The 23,309-nt window shown below is 50.0% G+C and overlaps 1 protein-coding gene and 1 long non-coding RNA gene across 4 annotated transcripts in view; one reads left to right on the top strand and one right to left on the bottom strand.

The window, feature by feature from the left end:
- The window catches only part of RIPOR3 (RIPOR family member 3), a 106,018-nt gene that overhangs the window by 4,323 nt on the left and 78,386 nt on the right, over positions 1-23,309 (top strand). The gene's annotated exons all lie outside the window — the stretch shown is intronic.
- On the bottom strand, positions 12,328-18,061 carry LOC115892680. The gene is made up of 4 exons (XR_004052561.1): positions 17,703-18,061; positions 16,703-16,773; positions 13,836-14,043; positions 12,328-13,027 (listed from the first exon to the last, which is right to left on the bottom strand). It is a non-coding gene; the product is annotated as an uncharacterized LOC115892680 (long non-coding RNA).

Raw genomic sequence — 23,309 nt, 5'->3', positions numbered from 1 at the left:
AGACCCCAGGCACAGGTCTTGGATGCAAATCTTTCAACTTTCTCCTCTCACTTAAACCAGCAGCCGAACTCCTCTCTCTTGCCGGAAGCATTGGAGTGGATGCAGACAGATCGGGTGGGGTAGAGACCCCATCTACACTAGCAGCATCTGGGCCCCAGCTCCACTAGTGACAAAGGCCCTGGGACGCACTCTCCATTGTGTCCACTGTGTCTGCGTTCGCGGGGCATTTCGAGTCCATCTGCAGCGGCTCCCGATTAGTCCTGTTCCGTTTCTAGTCTCTCTCCTGCCATTCTTTGTTTTCATGCACAGCGAATGATGCCCTAACAGAAACGGCATCTTGGAACAAGTCAGAGGAACGGCTAAGCCAAACCTATAGGAAAGTTCAGACAGCTTGCTGTTTTTAGAAACTCTAGGAGCCAGGTGGGCCCTTTCCAGTTCTAAGGGCCTAAGCCAGCAAGCACGAGAGGAAAATATTTCTCATTCCCAAGTTCCGCTCTCTTATAGTCCAGGCCAAAGAGGAGGCCCAGGTGGGACATTAGCTAAGAGAAGCGCGACTGCAATACAAGAGGAGAACCATGCCCACAGCAGTTTAAAAGAGAACTAAAACGTGCATTTTCTTTTCTTTTTTTTGTTAACAGAGTCTCGCTCTGTCGCCCAGGCTGGAGTGCAGTGGTGCGATCTCAGCTCACTGCAACCTCTGCCTCCTGAGTTCAAGTGATTCTCCTGTCTCAAGAGCTCCCGAGGAGCTGGGACTACAGGTGCCTGCCACCACACCTGGCTAATTGTTGTATTTTTAGTAGAGACGGGGTTTCATCATATTGGTCAGGCAGGTCTTGAACTCCTGACCTCAGGTGATCTACCCACAGGCCTCCAAAAGTGCTCGAATTACAGGCATGAGCCACTGTGCCCGGCCCCAAGCATGCATGTTTCATTGTTTTGCGAGGTAGGAAGGGCGCGCCTGAGTTTAAACCTCAGTGGCTCCTGTACCCACCCTGGGCCACCCCTGTTAAGAGCCAGGCGTCTATGCTTTCAGGCCATTCATTCACCTCATTCCTATTTTTTTCTTTTTCACGTAATTTTAATTTTCAAAAATGGGATCATTCTATACATTTTATTCTGCATCTTCCTTCTTTCAACCGACAGGTGTCCTGGACATTTTTCCATGTGAGCCCATGAAGACCTAAAACATTCATTTTGATGCCCACATCACAGAAGTCCTAGAAGAGCAGGGGGTTTTTTTGTTTGTTTTTGTTTTTTGTTTTTTTGAGATGGAGTCTCGCTCTGTCACCCAGGCTAGAGTGCAGCGGCGCCATCTTGGCTCACTTCAATCTCTGCCTCCCAGGTTCAAGAGATTCTCCTGCCTCAGCCTCCCTAGTAGCTGGGATTACAGGTGTGCGCCACCACGCCTGATTTTTGTAGTTTTAGTAGAGACAGGTGTTTCACCATGTTGGCCAGGCTGGTCTCAAACTCCTGACCTCAGGTGATTTGCCCACCTTGGCCTCCCAAAGTGCTGGGATTACAGGTGTGGGCCACCGTGCCCAGCCTATTTTTTAAAAAATTCTATCCCATCAGGCCAGGCACAGTGGCTCATGCCTGTAATCTCAGCACTTTGGGAGGCCAAGGCAGGAGGATCGCTTGAGACCAGGAGTTCAAGACCAGCCTGGTCAACATAGCAAGACCCTGTCTCTACAAACATATTTTAAATAATTAGTTGGGTGTGGTTGCATGCACCTGTGGTCCCAGCTACTCAGGAAACTGAGGCAGGAGGCTCACTTGAGCCTAGGAAGTTGAAGCTACACAATGAGCCATGTTTGTGCCACTGCAATCCAGCCTGAGTGACAGAGTGAGACCCTGTCTCAAAAACAAAGAGGAACAAAAAAGAAATTCCGTTGGCTACCCTGTCAACCTGCACCCAGAAGCTGACAGCTCTGTGTCACCTCCGCTCCCTCCACCCTGGTCCCAGCGGCTATGGTGTCTCTCTCTGGACTATTGCCGTTGCCTCCTCACCGGTGTTTCTGGTTCTCTGTGTGCAGCCAGTGAGGTCCTGTTAAAATGAAATCAGATCCCGTTCCTTCTCTGTTCAGGATACCTCCTGTCTCCAGCCAGCCCTGGTCCCACCTTGCCCAGAGCACAGGCAAAGTCCTCACCACGGCCCACAAGGCCTGCAGGGCCCGGGCCTCTCTGACCTTGTCTCTCCTCCCTCCCATTCCCCACACTTGCTGTTCTTGAGGTCAGGCACAGTCCTGCCCCAGGACGTTTGCAATCGCTTTTCTCTCTGCCTGGGTGCTCATTCTTCACATATCCACGTGGCCCACTTGTTCATATCGCCCAGGTCTTTACACAAACATCACCTTCACGGTGAGGCCGTCCTGAGTCTCCATTTAAAATTACAGCCTTCCTTTGCTCCCTGGTCTTCTCCATCCCTTTTCTGGTTTATTTTTCTCCTTACCACACATGTCTCATCATCTAACATACATACATATATATTCTTATTTTCTTAAGTGTCCCCTGCTAGATGCTGGAATGTGAGTTTCCTGAAGGTAGGGATTTTTTTTTTTTTTTTTTTTTTGAGATGGAGCCTCACTCTGTCACCCAGGATGGAGTGCGATGGTGCAATCTCGGCTCACTGCAACCTCCGCCTCCCAAGTTCAAGTGATGCTCCTGCCTCAGCCTCCTGAGTAGCTGGGACTACAGGCATGGGCCACCACACCGGCTAATTTTTGTATTTTTAGTAGAGACAGGGTTTTGCTGTGTTGGCCAGATTGGTGTCGAACTCCTGACTTCAGGTGATCCACCCGCCTTGGCCTCTCAAAGTGCTGGGATTACAGTTATGAGACACTGCGCCTGGCCTCCTTTTTTAAAAATGGACCTCAAGTAAGCAGAATTGACCGGGCACAGTGGCTCATGCCTGTAATCCCAGTACTTTGGGAGGCCGAGGCGGGTGGATCACCTGAGGTCAGGAGTTTGAGACCAGCCCAGCCAATATGGCGAAACCCCGTCTCTACTAAAAACACAAAAATTAGTCAGGCATGGTGACACGAACCTGTAATCCCAGTTACTCGGGAGGCTGAGGCAGAAGAATCACTTGAACCCAAGAGGTGGAGGTTGCAGCAAGCTGAGATCTCACTGCTGCACTGCAACCTGGACGATGGAGTGAGACTCCATCTCAAAGAAAAAAAAAAGGAAAAGTAAGTAGGATTGAATGATTCATCATTCCATAATGACATACTGAAAGGGCACCTGAACAGCTCCACCTACCCTTCCATCTAACAATCTCTTTATAGCTATTTATTTATTTATTTATTTTTGAGACGGAGTCTGGCTGTGTCTCCCAGACTGGAGTGCAGTGGTGCGATCTCAGCTCACTGTAAGCTCCACCTCCCGGGTTCACACCATTCTCCTGCTTCAGCATGCCGAGTAGCTGGGACTACAGGCGCCCGCCACCACGCCCAGCTAATTTTTTGTAGTTTTAGTAGAGACGGAGTTTCACCGTGTTAGCCAGGATGGTCTCGATCTCCTGACCTTGTGATCCACCCGCCTCGGCCTCCCAAAGTGCTGGGATTACAGGCGTGAGCCACCACGCCCAGCCTATAGCTATTTATAAAATGATAAACACCTGTGAAGCCATGGCCCCACCTAAGTGCTGGGACTCGGACAACCATTTTACATCTACTTCCGAACTCTTTTCCCATCTTGCCTCCCTCCCTCTCCCACTGTGGTAGTAGCTGCTATCTTGAATTCTGTGTTTAGCTTTCCCTTGCCTTTCTAAAAATTGTGGTAAAAATCACAGAATTTACCACTTTAGCCATTTTAGGTGTACAATTCAGCGGCATTACGCACATTCACGATGTTGTGCAATTATCAGCGCCATCCATTTCCAGAACATTTTCTTCTTCTCAATTTCCCTTGCTTAAAAAAATACTTTTATCACTTACATGTATGCCAAAATAATGTATCATTTACTTTTACTGCTGTTTGAACTTTACATAAAGATGTATCTTGTCTTCTGGCACATACACGCAGACACACAAACACACACACACACACACACACACATATTTTGAGACAGGGTCTCACTCTGCCACCCAGGCTGGAGTGCAGCGGTGCAATCTCAGTTCACTGTAGCCTTGACTTCTTGGGCTCAGGTGATCCTCCCACCTCACCCTCCCTGTTAGCTGGGACTACAGGCATGAACCACCACACCCGGCTACTTTTTTGTAGAGACAGGGCTTTGCCATGTTGCATATTGCCCAGGCTGGCTTTGAACTCCTGGCCTCAAGCAATCAGCCTGCCTTAGCATCCCAAAGTGCTGGGATTATGGGTGTGAGCCACGGTGCCCAGCCCCTGGCACTTATATTTTTATAAATCATTTTATTGCTAAAATTCATTGATATGATTGCATAACACTTGTTCATTTACTTTTCTCTGCTGTGTACTATTCCATGGCATACCAGCATTTATTTTTCCTGTCTATGACCACGTGGGTTGTTTCCGTTTGCCAGTTTTGTTTGCTACATAAACGGTTCTGCTTTGAGGGTTCGTGTACTGTCCTATCGCACACATACAGGAGTGTGTCTCAAGTATGTACCTGGGAGTAGAATTGCTGGAATATGAAATCGTATGCTGAATTATTTTCCAATGGTTGTACCAATTCACAAGGCACCCTCTACACATGGCATTTGTCAGATGTCTTACTTTTTGCCACCTGAATGGGTGGAATTTCCCCTAGATCTTGACTGACACCAAGGACGGGGTTGGAACGTCCAAAAGCCTTGAATGGGCTGCGTGTTCGTGACGTCCCACATCTTTGTGGCACAGCTTCTCCTGGAGGACAGCCAAGCCTGGCAGCTGTACTACACGGAGAGTAGGGATTACAGATCTGATAACGTCAACTTTTCCTTCCTCCCCTCCACCTCCTTTTATTTGGTCTGGTTCTCACCGCGTGTGGGAAACCGTGTGGTGGGGAAGGGGCGAATCCTTGGTCCGTGACGGGCACTGTTGCGTGCACTTTACAGATATTGCTATTAATTATTTACCCCTCAGATCCTGCAAACAGAGTTGCCCTTAGAAGCCCCACTTTACAGATACGGAAACTGAGGAACAGAGAGGTTAAGTAACTTGCCTGAGATTACACAGGGAGTAAATGGCAGAACTGGGTTTGAATCCAGCTCTTCTGGCTTCCTCTGAGGTTTATGCTGCCTTTCAGTAGTGCCTGCAGTTAAGGGTTGCAGACTCCTCAGTCCTACAGACTTGGGTTCAAACCCTGGATCCCCTCCCACCTCACTGTATACCTCTGAGCAGTTGCGTCGCGTCTCTGAACCTCAATTTCTGTAAAATGAAAAGAGCCGTCTTTTCCAGAAGCCTCATTTTTTCTTGTGCTCTTATTGTTTCTTCTCTTTTCTTCTTTTGTTTTTTGGAGACAGGGTTTGACTTTGTCATCCAGGCTCAGTGCAGTGGCATGATCTTGGTTCACTGCAGCCTCCACCTCCCAGGCTCAAGCAGATCCTCCCATCTCAGCCTCCTAAGCAGCTGGGACTACAGGCATGCACCACCACGCCCAGTCAGTTTTTATTTTTTGCAGAGGCTGGGGTCTCACTTTGTTGATCATGCTGGTCTCAAACTCCTAAGCTGAAATAGATTCACCCACCTTAGCCTCCCAAAGTGCTGGGATGAAGGTGTGAGCCACTGTGCCAGCTATTGTTTCCTGTTATGTTATATTCCCCTTCTTAAAATTTCCCTGGAGTATGTTCTTTGGCTTATGCCTGTCAGAGCTTATCCCTGGAGCTGAGGGGGTATCAATGCCACTCACACTTGTACCTGCAAATCAGGGTGCCCTTCCACCCCCCGACCTAACAAAAGCCAAAGGCTGTTCGTAGGAGCAGGAGATAGGTGCTGGGCATCAGGAAAGCAAGTGTCCACTCTCGGCTGGCTGGGCTGGTTTGGGCCACTGACCTTCGTGACCATTGTATTGTGAAAGAGACTGCTCTGGTGGAGCTGTAACCAGCACAGGCAGCCTTTGGCCAGGTCGGCATGAGATTACCAGCTGCGCACGGGCGGCTGCACACAACAAGTCTGCAATACCTATTCTGAAGGGTAATTCTCTGGGATAAAGCATGTTTATATTTTTTAGGGAGGTGGGGAAGAAAATTCCATTTCTGTTGCCAATTAGTTCTGCTTGAGAACAGCTTTTCTCAACACCAACATATTGGCTGCCCAGACTTGAGTTCTGTCGATTAACTCAAAGTGGGGAAAAAAGTGATTTTTCTTTCCTTCCTCCACCCCCAACCGTGAAACCCGGCTGTTAGTGATGAAAGGGGTCCTGTGGATCATTTAGTTTTCCTTGTCATGACTCCAGGAAAGGCTATAAAAATAATCAGTGGGCCCCGCTGGCCGTAATTGACTGTAGAGAGAAGTTGGCTACCACAGCGCCTGAGTTATGAGAATCTGTTTCAGATGCAGGCTTCAGTTGAGCCTCCTCTAATGACACCTGCTCCCCAAGGCCAGCGGAGGGTGGGGGTGCTGACGTTTGTCTGCACTCTTCTCTTCCTTCCCAGGTTCCAGGGAGCTCCTGGCCTAGCGACCCAGGACAAAACAGAGATGCTGGGAGGATGGGACCAAGCATGGGTCTGGCGCCTGCTGCTTGCACCAAATTTCAGGTCTACTGTTTGTTTGTCTGTTTGTTCTGAGACAGGATCTCACTCTGGTTGCCAGGCCGGAGTGCAGCTAACTGCAGCTTTGACCTCCCGAGCTCAGGTGATCCTCCCACCTCAGCTTCCCGGGTAGCTGGGACTACAGGTGTGTGCCACCACACTTGGCTAATTTTTGCAGTTTTTTAGTAGAGATGATTTTCTGTTGTTGTTGAGACAGAGTCTCACTCTGTCACCCAGGCCGGACTGCAGGGGCACAATCTTGGCTCACTGCAACCTCTGCCTCCTGGGTTCAAGCGATTCTCCTGCCTCAGCCTCCCAAGTAGCTGGGACTACAGGTGAGCGCCACCATGCCCGGCTAATTTTGTGTGTGTGTGTGTGTGTGTGTGTGTGTGTGTGTGTGTGTGTGTATTTTTAGTAGATATGCGGTTTCACCGTGTTTGTCAGGATGGTCTCAATCTCCTGACCTTGTGATCCGCCCGCCTCCGCCTCCCAAATTGCTGGGATTACAGGCGTGAGCCACCAGACCAGTGGAGATGTGATTTTTGCCGTGTTGCCCAGGCTGGTCTCGAACTCCTAAACTCAAGCAATCCTCCAGCCTCTGCCTGCCAAATTGCTGGGATTACAGGTGTGAGCCACCGTGCCTGGCCCAGTCCACTGTTTGTTGACCATGAACCTGGGTTCAAGAAACTTCACTTCTTGGTGCCTCTGTTTTTTTCTTTTTTTTAATTTTATTTATTTTTTAACCATAAACTCAACCAAGTGGCACCTTCATTTTATATATTTTTAAAATATTATTTATATAATATTTTTTGAGGTATATATATTTTAAAATATATGTGTGTATATATATATATATGTCTCTCTGTGTGTGTGTGTGTGTGTGTGTGTATATATATATATATATATATTTCTTTTTTTTAAGACAGGATCTTACTTTTTTACCCAGGCTGGAGTGTAGTGGTGCAATCATGGCTCACTGCAGCCTCAGATTCCTGGGCTCAAGCAATCCTCCCACTTTAGTCTCCTGAACAGCTGGTACTACAGGTGTGGACCACCAGGCCTGGTTAATTTTTTGAATTTTTTGTAGAGATGAGGTCTCATTTTGTTGCCCTCTGGTCTTGAACTCCTGAACTCAAGTGCTCCTCCCACCTGGTGTCATTTTAAAAGTGTCATTTTATTTTATTTTATTTTATTTTTTTGAGACGGAGTCTCGCTCTGTCACCCGGGCTGGAGTGCAGTGGCCGGTTCTCAGCTCACTGCAAGCTCCGCCTCCTGGGTTTATGCCATTCTCCTGCCTCAGCCTCCGAGTAGCTGGGACTACAGGCGCCCACCACCTCGCCTGGCTAGTTTTTTGTATTTTTTAGTAGAGACGGGGTTTCACCGTGTTAGCCAGGATGGTCTCGATCTCCTGACCTCGTGATCCGCCCGTCTCGGCCTCCCAAAGTGCTGGGATTACAGGCTTGAGCCACCGCGCCCGGCAAAGGTGTCATTTTAAAGAGATAATAATGGTTCCTCCTCCTGGGGTGATGTAAGGATTAAATGAGTTAATAACATGCAAAGTACTTGCAAGCAGCCCCCACCATGTGCAAAGTCCTGCGTAAACGCCAGCTTTTGTTATTTATTCAAGACTCCCCCACTCTTCCTCCCTTGACACTTGAGTCGTATGTGGTTGTGCCAAAATATCTTAGTCCCATCCCCTGCTGATGGACATGAGATCAGTTCCGATCTTTGGTGATCACGAATAGCACTGCGTTGAATAACCTGTGGCTTGTGTGCCAGCCCCTCCACTCACTCCTTAAGGTATGTGACCCCTATAATAACCTTGGTCTTGGACTTTCCTTCCTGGAGCCTGCAGAATGAGGAGAGATGTGTGGGCATGTGGCCAGCTCTGGCCTGGCATGCAGACAGGCCTGTGGGGTGGGGCGGGAGGTGGGGGCAGGCCCTCCCTGAGCCAGGTGGGACAGATTCCTACTGTGTCCCTCTGGATGGGGTGAGTTTCAGAGGGCTGGGGCAAGGTCACCCAGCCCCCAGGTTCCTGGCAAATGCCCTTATGTGGTCTGGAGAGAGGAAACCTGTACTGTGCCACGTGGGCTCTGCCCAATTTTTTGTAATCCTCTTCCTCTAGGAAGCCCGCTGGGATCTCTGCTCCAATACACTTTGCTATATCGGCCACTGGTTTAGCACCCATGGTGGTTGGTTCTCTTCTTGGGGGGCAAAACCCATGATGATTGAGAAAATGAGTTCTGGAGTCAGGAGGCTGATTTTGGTCCTGACTTCCCAGCACCTCCACCCTTGTAACTCCTGTGGCTCTGTGTCCTCATCTGAAAGCAGACTAAGAAGACGAATAATAAGGCCAGGCACGGTGGCTCATGCCTGTAATCCCAGCACTTTGGGAGGTCGGGACGGGTGCATCACTTGAGGTTAGGAGTTCGAGAGTTCGAGACCAGCCTGGCCAACATGGTAAAACCCCATCTCTACTAAAAATACAAAATTTAGCTGGACGTGGTGGCACGTGCCTGTAATTCCAGGTACTCAAGAGGCTGAGGCAGGAGAATCGCTTGAACCAGGGAGGCAGAGGTTGCAGTGAGCTGAGATCGCCCCACTGCACTCCAGCCTGGGTGACAGAATGAGACCCTGTCTCAAAAGAAAAAAAAAAAAAAGCCAGGCGTAGTAGCCCATGCCTGTAATCCCAGCACTTTGGGAGGCCAAGGCAGGTGGATCACCTGAGGTCAGGCATTCGAGACCAGCCTGACCAACATGGTGAAACCCCATTTCTACTAAAACCACAAAAATTAGCTGGGCGTGGTGACACGAACCTGTGATCCCAGCTACTCAGGAGGCTGAGGCAGGAGAATCACTTGAACCTGGGAGGCAGAGGTTGCAGTGAGCTGAGATCGCGCCACTGCACCCAGGCCTGGGCAACAAGAGCAGAACTCCGTCTCAAAAAAAAAAAATTAAAGGAAACAAGAATAATAGTAATGGCAACAAATTCACGGGAAGGTCTTGTGAGGTCTCAGAGACATAATGCAAATGGGGTTAGACCCTGTGTCTGGCACAAGAAATATAAGCTGGTGTGAGAAAATGACCCATCTATGGGAATGCCGGGCCACAGGCAGTTGCAGCCACCTCTGAAGCGAATTAGGCCGAATTCCCAGGAACTCGGCAAATCATCCACCCTCAGAACTGAGTTTTCTATAGAAAATGAGGGTGCTAATGATATGTATCCCACGGGTTTGATGTGAGAATTAAATGAGACCAAGCACATATTGCTTTACGTTTACACTGTGGTCTTGTTGATATTATTAGTTATCCATGTTGATAGTTGTGAACATCCTTCCAGACATTGGCATGATGTGGTGCATGCAGCTGGTGCTTAGTGACTGCAAATGGATTGACGGACAGGGCCAAGTGTGAAGTAGAATCTGGGCTGGGTGTGAGACTGAGGCAGGAGGATTGCTTGAGCCCAGGAGTTTGAAACCAGCCTGGGTATAAGCAAGACCTCTACTAAAAAAAAAAAAAAAAAAAAAAGGTAGAATCTGGAGGAGGCATTGATAGAGGGTGCAGCCCTTAGGGAGAATAAAGGGAAAAAGCCTGATGTGACCTCACCTGTGGGTTTTTTGTTTTGTTTTTAGACAGAGTATTGCTCTGTGGCCCAGGCTGGAGTACAGTGGCATGATCACGGCTCACTGCAGCCTTGACCTCCTGGGCTCAAGTGATCCTCCTACCTCAGCCTCCAGAGTAGCTGGGACCACAGGCACGCACCACCATGTCCGGCTAATTTTTGTATTTTTAGTAGAGATGGGGTCTCGCTGTTTTGCCCAGGATGGCCTTGAACTCTTGGGTTCAAGTGAACCTCCTGCCTTAACCTCCCAAAGTTCTGGGATTACAGGCATGAGCCCCCACACCCAGCCCTAACCTCTGGTTTTATAGTCAGCTACAGCTTAATTCTGGGAGATGATGGGCCTTATCCCACACACCATGGCAAGGACGTGACACAGCAGGAGGCAGACCCACTTCCCCTGACTCTCAGGGCAGTAACCTTTACCCTGACCTTCAGCCCCACGCAGGAAGCAGCCCGTGAGGGTGAGATACAATGTCCATCTGTGGCCAGAGCCCTTGCACATTTTTGACATTTTTGCATCTTGGGACAAAAGGCGAAGAAACTCAGATGAACTGGTTCTTGTTTCCTGGTGGACAAACATTCCTGCCCTGATGGAATCTTCGCTGTTGTGTGGTTTTGCCTGTGTTTGTGTCTCTCCCTCCCTACCCTACAGTTCAGCAGTAGCTATTCTAGCAAACTCATAGAGGGTAGATCCAGGAATGATTTCTGGGATTGTCTGAGGATATTTAAGGGGCCAGAGGGGCTCCCTGCACCACCGATGCTGGCCCTGGATCTCCTGCCCCGTCTGCCATTGGACTTGCCCTGAATGAGTGAACAAGTGAAAGAGCAGACATTTGCTGGACAGCTGCTGCCCTCCAGGCACTGGTGTGCTGGTGTTCCACTGCCTGGGGGCTGAGAGCCACTCAAAGCATTCATATTGGGAAGTTGGCAGGGATGGTCTGGTCAACAGCATGGACGTTGGCACTGGAGTCAGATGAACCTGCCTTTGTCAGTCCCTAAATAGGGTGGCCTTGGACACACCTGCCTGAACCTGTTTCCTCAACTGCAAAATGTGAATAAAGATAGCACAGTGTGGTCGGTGAGGACTGAGCAAGGAAGTGGCTCTAGCACTTGGCACAGAGTTGGCCCTTAAAAGCAGGCTTTAGACCAGGTAGACCAAATTCAAATCTAGATCCAGCTATGAGTCCCTTAACTTCTCTGAGTCTTGATCACTCCCTCTGTAAAATGGTATAGTAATAGTGGTGGTTTCCTCTTACAGTTGTGAGGATTTAGGTGAATTCACACATATGATGCATTTATAATGCAGGGAACCTAGTGCATAGTAACCACCTGCATTAGCTTCCTAGGACTGCTGTAATGAAGCACCTCCAACTGGGTGGCTTCAAACAACAGAAGCTTGTTCTTTCACAGTTCTGGATGCTAGAAGTTTGAAATCAGGGTGTGGGTAGGACCACTTTCCCTCTGAAGACTCTAAGGAAGAATCCTTTCTTGTGTCTTAGCTTCTGCCAGTGGTCAGGGATGCTTGTTGCTCCTCAGCTTGTAGCTGCACCATCTTTACCCACCACTTCCTGTGTGTCCCGGCTTTTTTTAGATAGGATCTCACTCTGTTGCTCAAGCAGGAGTGCAGTGGCCTGATCATAGTTCACTGCAGCCTCAAACTCCCAGGCTCAAGCAATCCTCCCACCATGGCTGGCTAATTAAAAAAAATTTTTTTTAATTTAATTTTATTTATTATTTATTTACTTTTTAATAGAGATGAGGTCTTGCTATGTTGCCCAGGCTGGTCTTGAACTCCTGGCCTCAAGCGATCCTCCTGCCTCAGTGCTCCCAAAGTGCTAGGATTACAGGTGCAAGCCACTGCACCTGGCTTTTAGTTTCTTTTTTAGAGACTGGATGGGTCTCACTATGTTGTCCAGGCTGATCTTGAACTTCTGGGCTCAAGCCATCTCCCTGTCTCAGCCTCCTAAAGCACTGGGATTACAAGTGTGAGCCACTGTGCCCAGCCCCTATCCTCTTCTAATAAGGACACCAGTCATTAGACTTAGGGCCTACCCTAATCTAGTATGACCTCATCTTAACTGCTTAGATTTGCAAAGACCCTATTTCCACAAATGGTCACATTCTGTGTCTCCGGGTGGACATGAATTTTGGGGGAACACTGTTCAACTGACACCACCACCTAATCAATAGTAGCTATTATGAATACTCCTCTTACTACAGGATTTGCTCAATGCACACTATGTGCTGGGCACTCCTCCAAACTCCTTTTATTCCTCTTCTCATTTAATCCTCTCCGTGACTCTGTGAAGTAGGTACCAGGATTATCTCTGTCGAGGGCCACAGAGGTGAGCTGATTTGCCCAAGGTCACACATGTTAGCAAATGGTAAATCTGGGGTTGGGACTCTTTTCTCTCTGACTCCAAAGCTGGCAAGGTTTTGAGACCCTCCAATCCCGTCCCAAGAGCTTAGAGTCGGCTGCACATTCTGTCCCGGAATCCCAGGCATCAGAGATATGCTCTTTCCTGGCCCACACCTCCTTCCAGACACATCTTCCCCAGAGAGGCCATAAAAAGCGGGGGAAAAGGAATCTTGTCTTTATAATGGCCAACATGGAGTTCTGCTCCTGCCTTGGACTGCTCGTGGCCGGCTCTCCTGTGGGTCGAAAGCGGTGTGACTCCCATGCATGGCAGAGCTTGCCAGGAGTGTATACTTCATGCCTGACATCTGGTAACATTTTGGGAGTCTTGACTTGGTGCTACAAATGGAAAAATGGTTCATGAAGGTGTGATTTATTCATCATCAAGATAATGCTATTAAATAAATGCTCACAACGATTCGCTCCATCGGGTCAGGGAGCCCTGACTTCCCGGGCCAGGCCTGGCAAAGGCCCTGGCAGGACAAGTCTGTTTCTTTGACGCTGAGGAGAGCATGGAGGCGTGGTGAGGCCAGACTGGGGCCTGATGGAGGCAAACAGTCACGCTGCCAGATGATGAATGGCAGTTTACATTTTAACATGCCTGTGTCTTGGATGTGGAGTAACTGGCTTTGGCGGATCGGGGGTGGGTGCAGTTAGGAGCCTCTCACAGCCATGAGCTGGAGAAGGAAGGAAGGTCATTTCCAGAGACTGGGGCTTTGGGGACAGAAAATAGTTGCTCTGTCAGCAGGGAGAGCCAGTGGGTAGATTGGAGGCCCCTGAGAGAGATCAGGGGCTCCTGAAGGACAAAGCCAGGCTGCCTACCTTTGCAGGGGGTAGCTGGCAAGGGTGTAGGAACTAGCCACATGGCAGAGAGCAGTGCCCCAAAGCCAGGCTGCCTGGGTTTAAATCCTGCCTCCCTCACTGACCAGCTGGGCCTGGGACAGTCCCTCCCTGACATAGGGACCATTACAGGGCCCACCTCAGAGGCATCTGTGGGCATCGCAGGGGCGCATGGCACCTAGGGGTCTTCACTAAATGTTAACTGCAGTTGTCATGGAGGTGATGGTATCTAGAGAAGAGTGGAGGCTGGGATGCAGAGAGAAGCAGCCCTGCTGTCTTCTGGCTGTAGATCAAGGAGAAGACTTACCTTGCCCTCTGCACAGCAAGTAGGAGCCTTCTCCTGGACCTGCCTCAGGGCAGTGGGGACATCCACCAGTCCGGCTCTCAGTACATTCAATGCTGAGGTTGGTTGCTACCCAGCTTGGGCAGCCCACATACTCCACATCACTGGGCTTACCCCCAAATCTCTATGCGCTACAGATGAGTTGCCGTGGGCTGGCAAGCAGTCCCCGCACCTGTGGACATCGAGGATCTGTCTTCACATCCCCTTCTGCCCACATGGCTCCAGACAAGGAGGAGATGGGAGGACAGGTGTGCACCCCTATGGGCAGCCAAGCCTGGGTTGGTGGGTGGGGAAGGTGTCAAATCTGATGCATGTCTGTTAGGGTTCCGGGCACTGTGACGTGCATCCCGGTGGAAAGTCCATTCTCCTAACTTGGAGTCTGGCATCTGTTACAGCATGAGAGCTGGGGCCTGACCCTTCCCCTGTGTCCTTGTTGCCCCCAGGACTGGTCATTGACGGAGCTGTAGTCAGGCTGTGGGACTCGGGCCAGCTGGCCGCAGTCTTCCCACAAGAGTCAGTTACTGGGGCTACCAGATGCTATAGCTGTTGGTTTGTTTGTCTCTGTGGTGCCAAACTGGGCCAGCTTTTGGGCAAGAGCAGCCTCATGGGGAACATAATCAACGAGAAAAGGATGGCAGAATGTGGCCTGGGGGTTGCCCAGTGGAGGGTAGAGGGTGCTAGGTTGCCTGGCCATGACTCCTCTTCAGTACTGAGCTCAGCAGGGGGCTCCAACCCCTTTTACTGCAGGACTCTGCTGGCTTCTGACCAGAGGTAGCTCTAAGCACACTGGTCCTTTGAAACCCCAGGAGGAACTGACTGGGGTAAAGAGGATGGAGGTAGGGCTTCACCTTGGTGAGGGGCTTTCCTAGGGGGACAGCCAGGTGCTTGGCCTTGTGACAGCTGCTCAGTGAGGGTTATTCACAGCCCCATTGGGACTTGCTGATTGGGCTTCACTTCCTGATTCTGTGATATTCACATGGCTGCAGTCAGTAGTTCCATCCATCCATCCATCCATCCATCCATCCATCCATCCATCCATCCAGTCGCCCACCCACCCACCTACCCATCCGTCCATCCACCCACCCATCCACCTAATCATCTACTCATCCACCTGTCCGTCCGTCCATCCATCCATCCATCCATCCATCCATCTTTTCTCCCTTCTACCCATCCATCTATCCATCCACCAATTTACCCACCCACCCACTCACTCATTCATCCATCCACCCATCCATCCATCCATCCATCCATCTATCCATCCATCCATCTATCCATCCATCCACCCATCCATCCATCCACCCACCCATTCATTCACCCACCCATTCATCTGTTCACCTACCCAACTATCCTTCCATCCATCTACCCATCTACCCATCCATTCATTTTTGTGGTCCTCACAATTAATCTGCATGGTGGGGATGTGCTATTATGCCCATTTTCAGATGAGGGTATGCACATACAGGTTAAGAACTGGTCTGAGGGCAGAGCTAATAAGTGGCTGTATTAGTTATCTATTGCTATTAGTTATCTATTAGTGGCTGGAGACTGATTTCAGTTCTTTTCTATGTGGGTATCTCCAGCATGGCAGCTTGCTGTGTCAAAGCAAGAAAGCCAAGAAGTAAGTGTGTGTGTGTGTGTGTGTGTGTGTGTGTGTGTGTGTACGCTCACATGAGAGAGAGGGAGAAAGAGAGAGAGGTGGAAGTCACTGTCTTTTATAACCTAATCTCGGAGGTGACATCCTGTCCCTTCTGCCATATTCTGCTCATTAGAAGTGTCCACCCATGGCCAGGCACGGTGGTTCATGCTTGTAATCTGAGCACTGTGGGAGGCTGACGCAGGTGGATCACGTGAGGTCAGGAGTTTGAGACCAGCCTGGCCAACACGGTGAAACCCTAAACAACTAAAATACAACTAAACATGACCCTAAACAACTAAAATACAACTAAAATAAACCCTAGACAACTAAAAACACAAAAATTAGCCAGGCATGGTGGTGCACGCCTTTAGTCCCAGCTACTCGGGAGGCTGAGGCAGGAGAATCACTTGAAGCCAGGAGGTGGAGGTTGCAGCGAGCAGAGATCACACCACTGCACTCCAGCCTGGGTGTCAGGGTAAGACTCTGTCTCAAAATAAATCAAATAGGCCAGGCGCGGTGGCTCAAGCCTGTAATCCCAGCACTTTGGGAGGCCGAGACGGGAGGATCACGAGGTCAGGAGATCGAGACCATCCTGGCTAACAAGGTGAAACCCCGTCTCTACTAAAAAAATACAAAAAACTAGCCGGGTGAGATGGCGGGCGCCTGTAGTCCCAGCTACTCGGGAGGCTGAGGCGAGAGAATGGCGTAAACCCGGAAGGCGGAGCTTGCGGTGAGCTGAGATGCGGCCAATGCACTCCAGCCTGGGCGACAGAGCGAGACTCCGTCTCAAAAAAAAAAAAAAAATTAAAATAAATAAATAAATAAATAAATCAAATAAATAAATAAATAACAGAAGTGTCCACCCATACTCATGCCAGGAGGTGGGATCACTGGGGGCCATGCTAGAAACTGCCCACCACAAGGCCAAGCCAAAGTTTGAACCCAGTCAGATCTGACTTAAAACCTGTCCTCCCAGAGGAAGCCAACTACAGAGCCTTGTTCTTCCCCAGTCCCAGAGACCAGCCACCTGTCTGCTCCCATGCAGGGCTGGAATTTAATCACACATTAGCCTCACTTCATGGGTGTTTACTGAGCGCCTACTATGTGCCAGACACAATGCTCCACAGGATGGTGTGGTGCCTGCCCAGGGGAGTGCACTGCTGGTGACAGATACCTGTGCTGTACATTTACTCACCTGCCACGTGGGTCTGCAGAGAACATGTCTTTCTTTATTTCCTGCAACTGATCTGGTATTTCTCACAAAGCCTACTCATAGGGCAACAAGGAAAAAAACTAGATTTAATTTAATCTGATTCAGTACTTTAGAGGCCTTTGGTAATGCTTGGTCTCAAATTTCCTTCTGCTCCTCCCAGCTTTTCTCTAAGCTGGCACTGGGTGGGTGGGGGTGCCGGTGTCCGGTTGTTGATGACGAGACTTCCCAGGAGGAGAGGGGTTTGGGTTTCTAGCCATGTCTGATGCCCAGGATTGCTGTTTGACTTTCTGGCATTTTGGCTGAAACCAGTAGCTGGTAAAACTCATACTCTGGGCCTAGGCCTGCCTGGCTGACTTGGCCCTACCTTGGCTCAGAGCCCTCTCTTCTCTTTCTTTTTTGAGACGGAGTTTCTGCTCTTGTTGCCCAGGCTGGAGCGCAATGGTGCGATCTCGGCTCACTGCAACCTCTGCCTCCCAGGTTCAAGTGATTCTCTTGCCTCAGCCTCCTGACTAGCTGGGATTACAGGTGCCTGCCACCATGCCCGGCTAATTTTTGTATTTTTAGTAGAGACGGGGTTTCACCATGTTGGCCAGGCTGGTCTCCAACTCCTGACCTCAGGTGATCCACCTGCCTTGGCCTCCCAAAGTACTGGGATTACAGCCATTTTTTTCCCCAGAGCATTTCTGAATCTACTCTCTACTGCGTCTGACCCTTACCTGGGCCATCTACTCCCAGAGCCTTCTGCAGGTCCCTCTGCCCCTCACCTTAACGAGGTGTCACCTACTGAGCAAGAATGCATTGAGCCCATCCTGGCCCGGAGAGGAGCCAGTGCAGCCAAGGAAAGCGAAACACCAGGGCTTCCTTCCTCTCCACTTGCTGCACCTCCAGAGGCCCCACCCCTAAGCTGCTGGAGGGTGGTCTCAGAACCCTTTCCTCCCAAGCCCCCAGAGGGTCAGTGCACAGCGGTGGCTTCTAAACCTACTGTCTCGTAGCAAAGTCTGTGTTGATGATCAGGAACTGGATCTGCCATGGTCCTCTTTATTCCTTCTGTACAAATTCAAATATTTCCCAGGTAGCCAGGTGCCTCAGGCCTGAGAGGGGAAGGGCTACTTACCCAGAAAGGCCAAAGAGGAAAGCTCGGTAATATTGTTCGAGCTATTAATATTACCTGTTACCAAAATGATCACACACGTGATTAGTCACAATCGTGGTAAAAGTGCTGAAGAAAAAACCTAAGAGTAATGAGGGTGTAAGGAGAGCGGCCTGACCTAGCCCGGAGCTCGGGAGAGGTGGTCCTGAACCAGGGTTGGGTAAGGGGAACTAGTAGGAAGAGTAGGGTTGCTGGGTGAAGAGGGGAGTGTGTATGTGCATGTGTGAGCGTGTGTGTGAGTGTGCGCCATGTGTGCATATATGAGCACACGCGTGCATGTGTGTGCACATGTGAGCATGCATATGCGGATGTGTGTGCTGTGTGCATACGTGTATTATGTATATGTGAGCATACGTGTGCACATGTGTGTGTGTGACTGTCCTGTGTGTGCATGCGAGCAGGTGCTGTGTGTGCACATGTGAACACATATGTGCATGTGTGCATGTGAATGCATGTCAAGTGCATGCGTGAGCTGTGTGTGGTGTGTGCATGTGTGTGTGCAGCCTCATCATCTCCTGAATTTTTTTTTTTTTTTTTTGAGATGGATTCTCACTCTGTCGCCCAGGCTGGAGGGCAGTGGCTTGATCTTGGCTCACTGCAACTCCACCACCCGTGTTCAAGTGATTCTCATGCCTCAGCCTCCCAAGTAGCTGGGATTATAGGCGCCCACTACCACACCCAGCTAATTTTTATATTTTTAGTGGAGATGGGGTTTTGCATGTTGGCCAGGCTGGTCTTGAACTCCTGACCTCAAGGGATCTGCCCGCCTCGGCCTCCCAAAGTGCTGGGATTAGAGGCATGAGCCACTGTGCCTGGCCATTTCCCCTAATTTGAGGCACTCCATTCTCTGAGTCTGGATTGCTGGGTGGGTGTGTGGGGGAGAGGAACCGCACTGAGGAGGGTGAATCGGATTCTCTGAGGATGAAGTGCAAAGGCTGGGGCCTCTGCAGGAAGCAGCTTTGCCTGTTCACGGGAAGCAGCTTCTGGAGCCTGAGTGGTTGGCACCACCAGGGACCACAGTGGTGGGAGCAGCAGGGTCAGGAGGAGGAAGGGCACTGTGTCTCCCATTAGGAATGTCCTCCTCTCTTTCCTGCTGGGCTCAGAGCTGAGAACCAGGATACAGGTGGCCAGGTGCCTCCGTCAGCAGACTCGGGACTGGGCAGAGTTAGTTTCCCCACCTGTGCACAGGAGAGAAAGAGATCTGTCTCTGCCAGGAGGATGAGTGGACAGTTCTCCCTGGGCTGGCAGAGCAAGCCTCAGACTGAGGGCAGCCGGGGACAGCAGGTCACACTCCCATGGCAGAATGATGCTGAGGTTCCCAGGGTGTCCCAAACACTCTTCCCACCCCCTGCCCCAGTCTCATGAGAGGGCCATGGACCCTGACACTGTGACTACCCTCTGCTAGTCAGGCAGATGCTAGTCACAGCAGCATCGAATCTCAAAAACAGCTGTCACAGTGGGCAGTATTAGTATCCCCTTTCCTCAGAAAGGGAAATGGAAGCTCAGAGAGGTTACGGAACTTACCCATAATCACAAAGCAAGCATGTGTCCCAGGTCTATGTGATCCCAAAGCCTTTGCTCCTCTGACTCCCACAGCTGCTGTGTGACCTTTCAGTTTCCTGAAGGGGGGAAGAAAACAATCTGCTGTAGAAAAAGCTTCAAGCCAGACTTCAGAAATGCCCAGAGCTGTGAGTTCAGTATCACGGCCCCTGCCCTCCCCTCTCTGTGCAGCGGCCGCACAGTGAGCTGAGCTGCGGCGAGGGTGTGTTAAGAACTTAAAGCAGAACCTCAATTTTGAAATGTTCAAGGACAAGGCCAGAAAGGCTCCTTTGGGGATGGGGTGGAGGTTTCAGTCCATTTAAGTGGGCTGGAGGAGAATTTTAACTTTGCCGGCTGATGGTTAATGTTCCCTTCCCAAGGTATTCATGATTTATGCTGATGCTTTAAAAGAAAATTTAGCCAAGCTAGGTTCAGAGTCCAGGAAACTAAGGACAAGGCTTTCAGGAAAGCTTTGTTTGGAGGGGAGGTTAGGAGGGATAGAAGAACACTCCAGATACCTCGCCTCCACTCACCCAAAGGAGAGGTCACCTTATCACATAAGACCATAAGATAGCTCCCCAGGAGGGATCATGCTCCTAAGATGTTTCTTCCTACGTTTGAAGAAATGGGTGTCCAAGGCTGGGTGTGGTGACTCATGCCTGTAATCCCAGCACTTTGGGAGGCTGAGGTGGGTGGATCACTTGAGGCCAGGAGTTCGAGACCAGCCTGGCCAACATGGAGAAAACCCATTGCTACAAAAAATACAAAAATTAGCCAGGCATGGTGGCACGCGCCTGTAGTCCCAGCTACTTGGGAGGCTGAGGAGGGAGAATTGCTTGAACCCAGCAGAGGTTGCAGTGAGCTGAGATGGCACCACTGCACTCCAGCCTGGGCAAGAGTGAGACGCTGTCTTAAAAAAAAAAAAAAAAAAAAAAAAAAAAAAAAGCAAGCAAACAAACAAAAAAACAAAGAAATGGGTGTCCTGGCTGGGTGCAGTGGCTCATGCCTGTAATCCCAGCACTTTCAGAAGTCAAGGCAGGTGGATCACCTGTGGTCAGGAATTCGAGACCAGCCTGGCCAACAGGTAAAACCCCGTCTCTACTAAAAATACAAAAATTAGCTGGGTGTGGTGGCGGGTGCCTGTAATCCCAGCTACTCGGGAGGCTGAGGTAGGAGGATGGCATGAACCTGGGAGGCGGAGCTTGCAGTGAGCCAAGATTGCGCCACTGCACTCCAGCCTGGGCGACAGAGCAAGATTCTGTCAAGAAAAGAAAAGGGAAAGGGAAAGAAAAGAGGGTGTCCTTTCTCTGTATTCTAGACCTCTTATCTTAGCTGAATTGAAGAAAAATGTGTATAAGGCCCTAGATATTCACTGTCATGTTAATAAACCCTTCCTTGGTCTCCATTCTGGGGCCTGAATGGAAAAACGAAAGGCCCAGAATCTGGGCCTTGGGACTCAGCATTACAAGGTACGAGACCCTGATTTATACCAGCTTAAGCCAAGACGGGAATTTACTGGCTTATAAAATTTAGACGTCTGGGATTCGGTTTGGCTTTAGGTATAGCCAGATACAGTGAGGTGTGTGGAGATGGGGGATTTAGGGCTGATTTTCCTTCACCTGGCTTGGAGGAGGTTCCTTGGCTGAACCAGTCATGGTGGCCAAAAGAATGTGGAGGTGACTGTCTGTGTTCTACTCCATGTAACTATGTGCACTGAACAGTGCTGTGGGATCATTCACCATAAGAAACCCGCCCGGCAGGCACGGTGGCTCACGCCTGTAGTCCCAGCACTTTGGGAGGCCAAGGCAGGTGGATCACGAGGTCAGGAGTTAGAGACCAGCCTGGCCAACATGAGGAAACCCCATCTCTATTAAAGATACAAAAAATTAGCCCGGTGTGGTGGTGTGCGCCTGCCATCCCAGCTACTCAGGAGGCCAAGGCAGGAGAATTGCTTGAACCCAGGAGGTAGAGGTTGCGGAGCGCTGAGATCATGCCGTTTCTCTACAGCCTGGGCGACAGGGCAAGACTCCGTCTCAAAAAAAAAAGAAAAGGGGTGTCTGAGCCAAGGTAGAGCCAAGTCAGCCAGGCAGGCCTAGACTCCAGCAATCTTCTTGCCTCAGCCTCCTGAGTAGCTGGGACCACAATCACACATCACCACAACCAGCTTTTTTTTTTTTTTTTTTTTGTATTTTTTTGTATTTTTAGTAGTGTCGGGGTTTTGCCATGTTGCTCAAGCTGATCTTCAACTCTAGGGCTCAAGTGATCCTCCTGCCTCGGCCTCCCAAAGGGCTGGGATTACAGGTGTGAGCCACTGTACCCAGCCAGTACCATGGGTTTTATTTGTTTGTTTTGTTTTGTTTTTTGTTTTGAGACAGGGTCTCGCTCTGTTACCCAGGCTGGGGTGCAGTGGCCTGATCTTGGCTCACTGCAACCTCTGCCTCCCGGGTTCAAGTGATTCTCCTGCCTCAGCCTCCCAAGTAGCTGGGATTACAGGCATGCACCACCATGCCTGGCTAACTTTTGTATTTTTAGTAGAGACGGGTTTTTGCCATGTTGGCCAGGCTGGTCTCAAACTCCTAACCTCAGGTGATCCTCCTGTCCCGGCGTCCCAAAGTGTTGGGATTACAGGCGTGAGCCACCATGCCCGGCCGGGTTTCTTCTTTCCCCGCTCTTTTTCACTTCGTGGTAGACACAGCACCCTTTCCTAGTGAGCCCAAACACAGCCTCAGACTCTATCTCAACACTATACCCAAAGCAACCAATATCTCCCACCTTGGCGTTGGAACCTGAGCCAAAACTCTTCACAATTCCTGCTCCAAGCAGATGGAGATAGAAAAGCGCACTCTGAGCATTGAGTGATTTGCCCAATGTCACACGGGAACTCAGGCACACAACCCTCCTGACTCAGCCAGCCCGCTTCCTGTGGGATCCTGCCTGGTGTGAGCCTTGAAAGAAGGTCTGTCCCTCAGTGGAGATTTCCACTCCAGGCAGCAGCTGCACATGCACATGGAGAAGAAACAGACTCGAGGTCACAGCAAAGCCAACAGCACGACCGCTGACCCAGCTCTCGGGAGTGGCACACAGACAGGCGGGAGGGCTCAAAGCCTAGCAGCCACACTGTCCACCACAGAGATCTCACTGGGCTTCACGGTGTCCTACCTTAAATATTAGGTTGGTGCAAAAGTAATTGCAGTTTTTGTCGTTGAAAGTAATATATTGGGACCAGGTGTGGTAGCTCACGCCTGTAGTCCCAGCACTTTGGGAGGCCGAGGCAGGTGGATCACATGAAGTCAGGAGTTCGAGACCAGCCTGACCAACATGGTGAAACCCCATCTCTACTAAAAATACAGAAATTAGCCGGGTGTAGTGGCGAGCGCCTGTAATCCCAGCAAGTCAGGAGGCTGAGGCAGGAGAATCACTTAAACCCGGGAGGCGGAGTTTGCAGTGAGCCGAGACCACACCATTGCACTCCAGCCTGGGGAATAAGAATGAAACTCTGTCTCAAAAAGAGAGAGAGAGAGAGAGAGAGACAGAGAGAGGGAGAGAAAGTAATAAGTAATATATTAGGTGTTCAAAGATTAGACACAATTAAATCTAATAATGTGCTCAAGTTGACGGCCACTCTCAAATGGTGAGAGAGGTGAGGTGTTTTCCTTCTGGGGATGGGGATCAGGGTTGTCTTGGATGGTGAGACAAATGGCTGGCAGCAGTCTAGGGAAGCCAGAAAGTGGAGAGTAAATCCTGATGTGGCCATTATTCTGCCAGCTCAGCTTTGCCTAATGAAGGGGAGAAAATAGGTGGCAGAGAACTAGCCGCTTGTTTGCCATAGGAAGGTACCAAAAGGCTGTCCTGACCTCTAGGGGCCTCTTGTGATATGAACTTCATCATTTTAGGGAGCTG

Source organism: Rhinopithecus roxellana, chromosome 13 (genome assembly GCF_007565055.1).
Source record: "Rhinopithecus roxellana isolate Shanxi Qingling chromosome 13, ASM756505v1, whole genome shotgun sequence".
Lineage (NCBI taxonomy): Eukaryota > Metazoa > Chordata > Mammalia > Primates > Cercopithecidae > Rhinopithecus > Rhinopithecus roxellana.
This window is presented reverse-complemented; position numbering and strand designations above follow the sequence as displayed.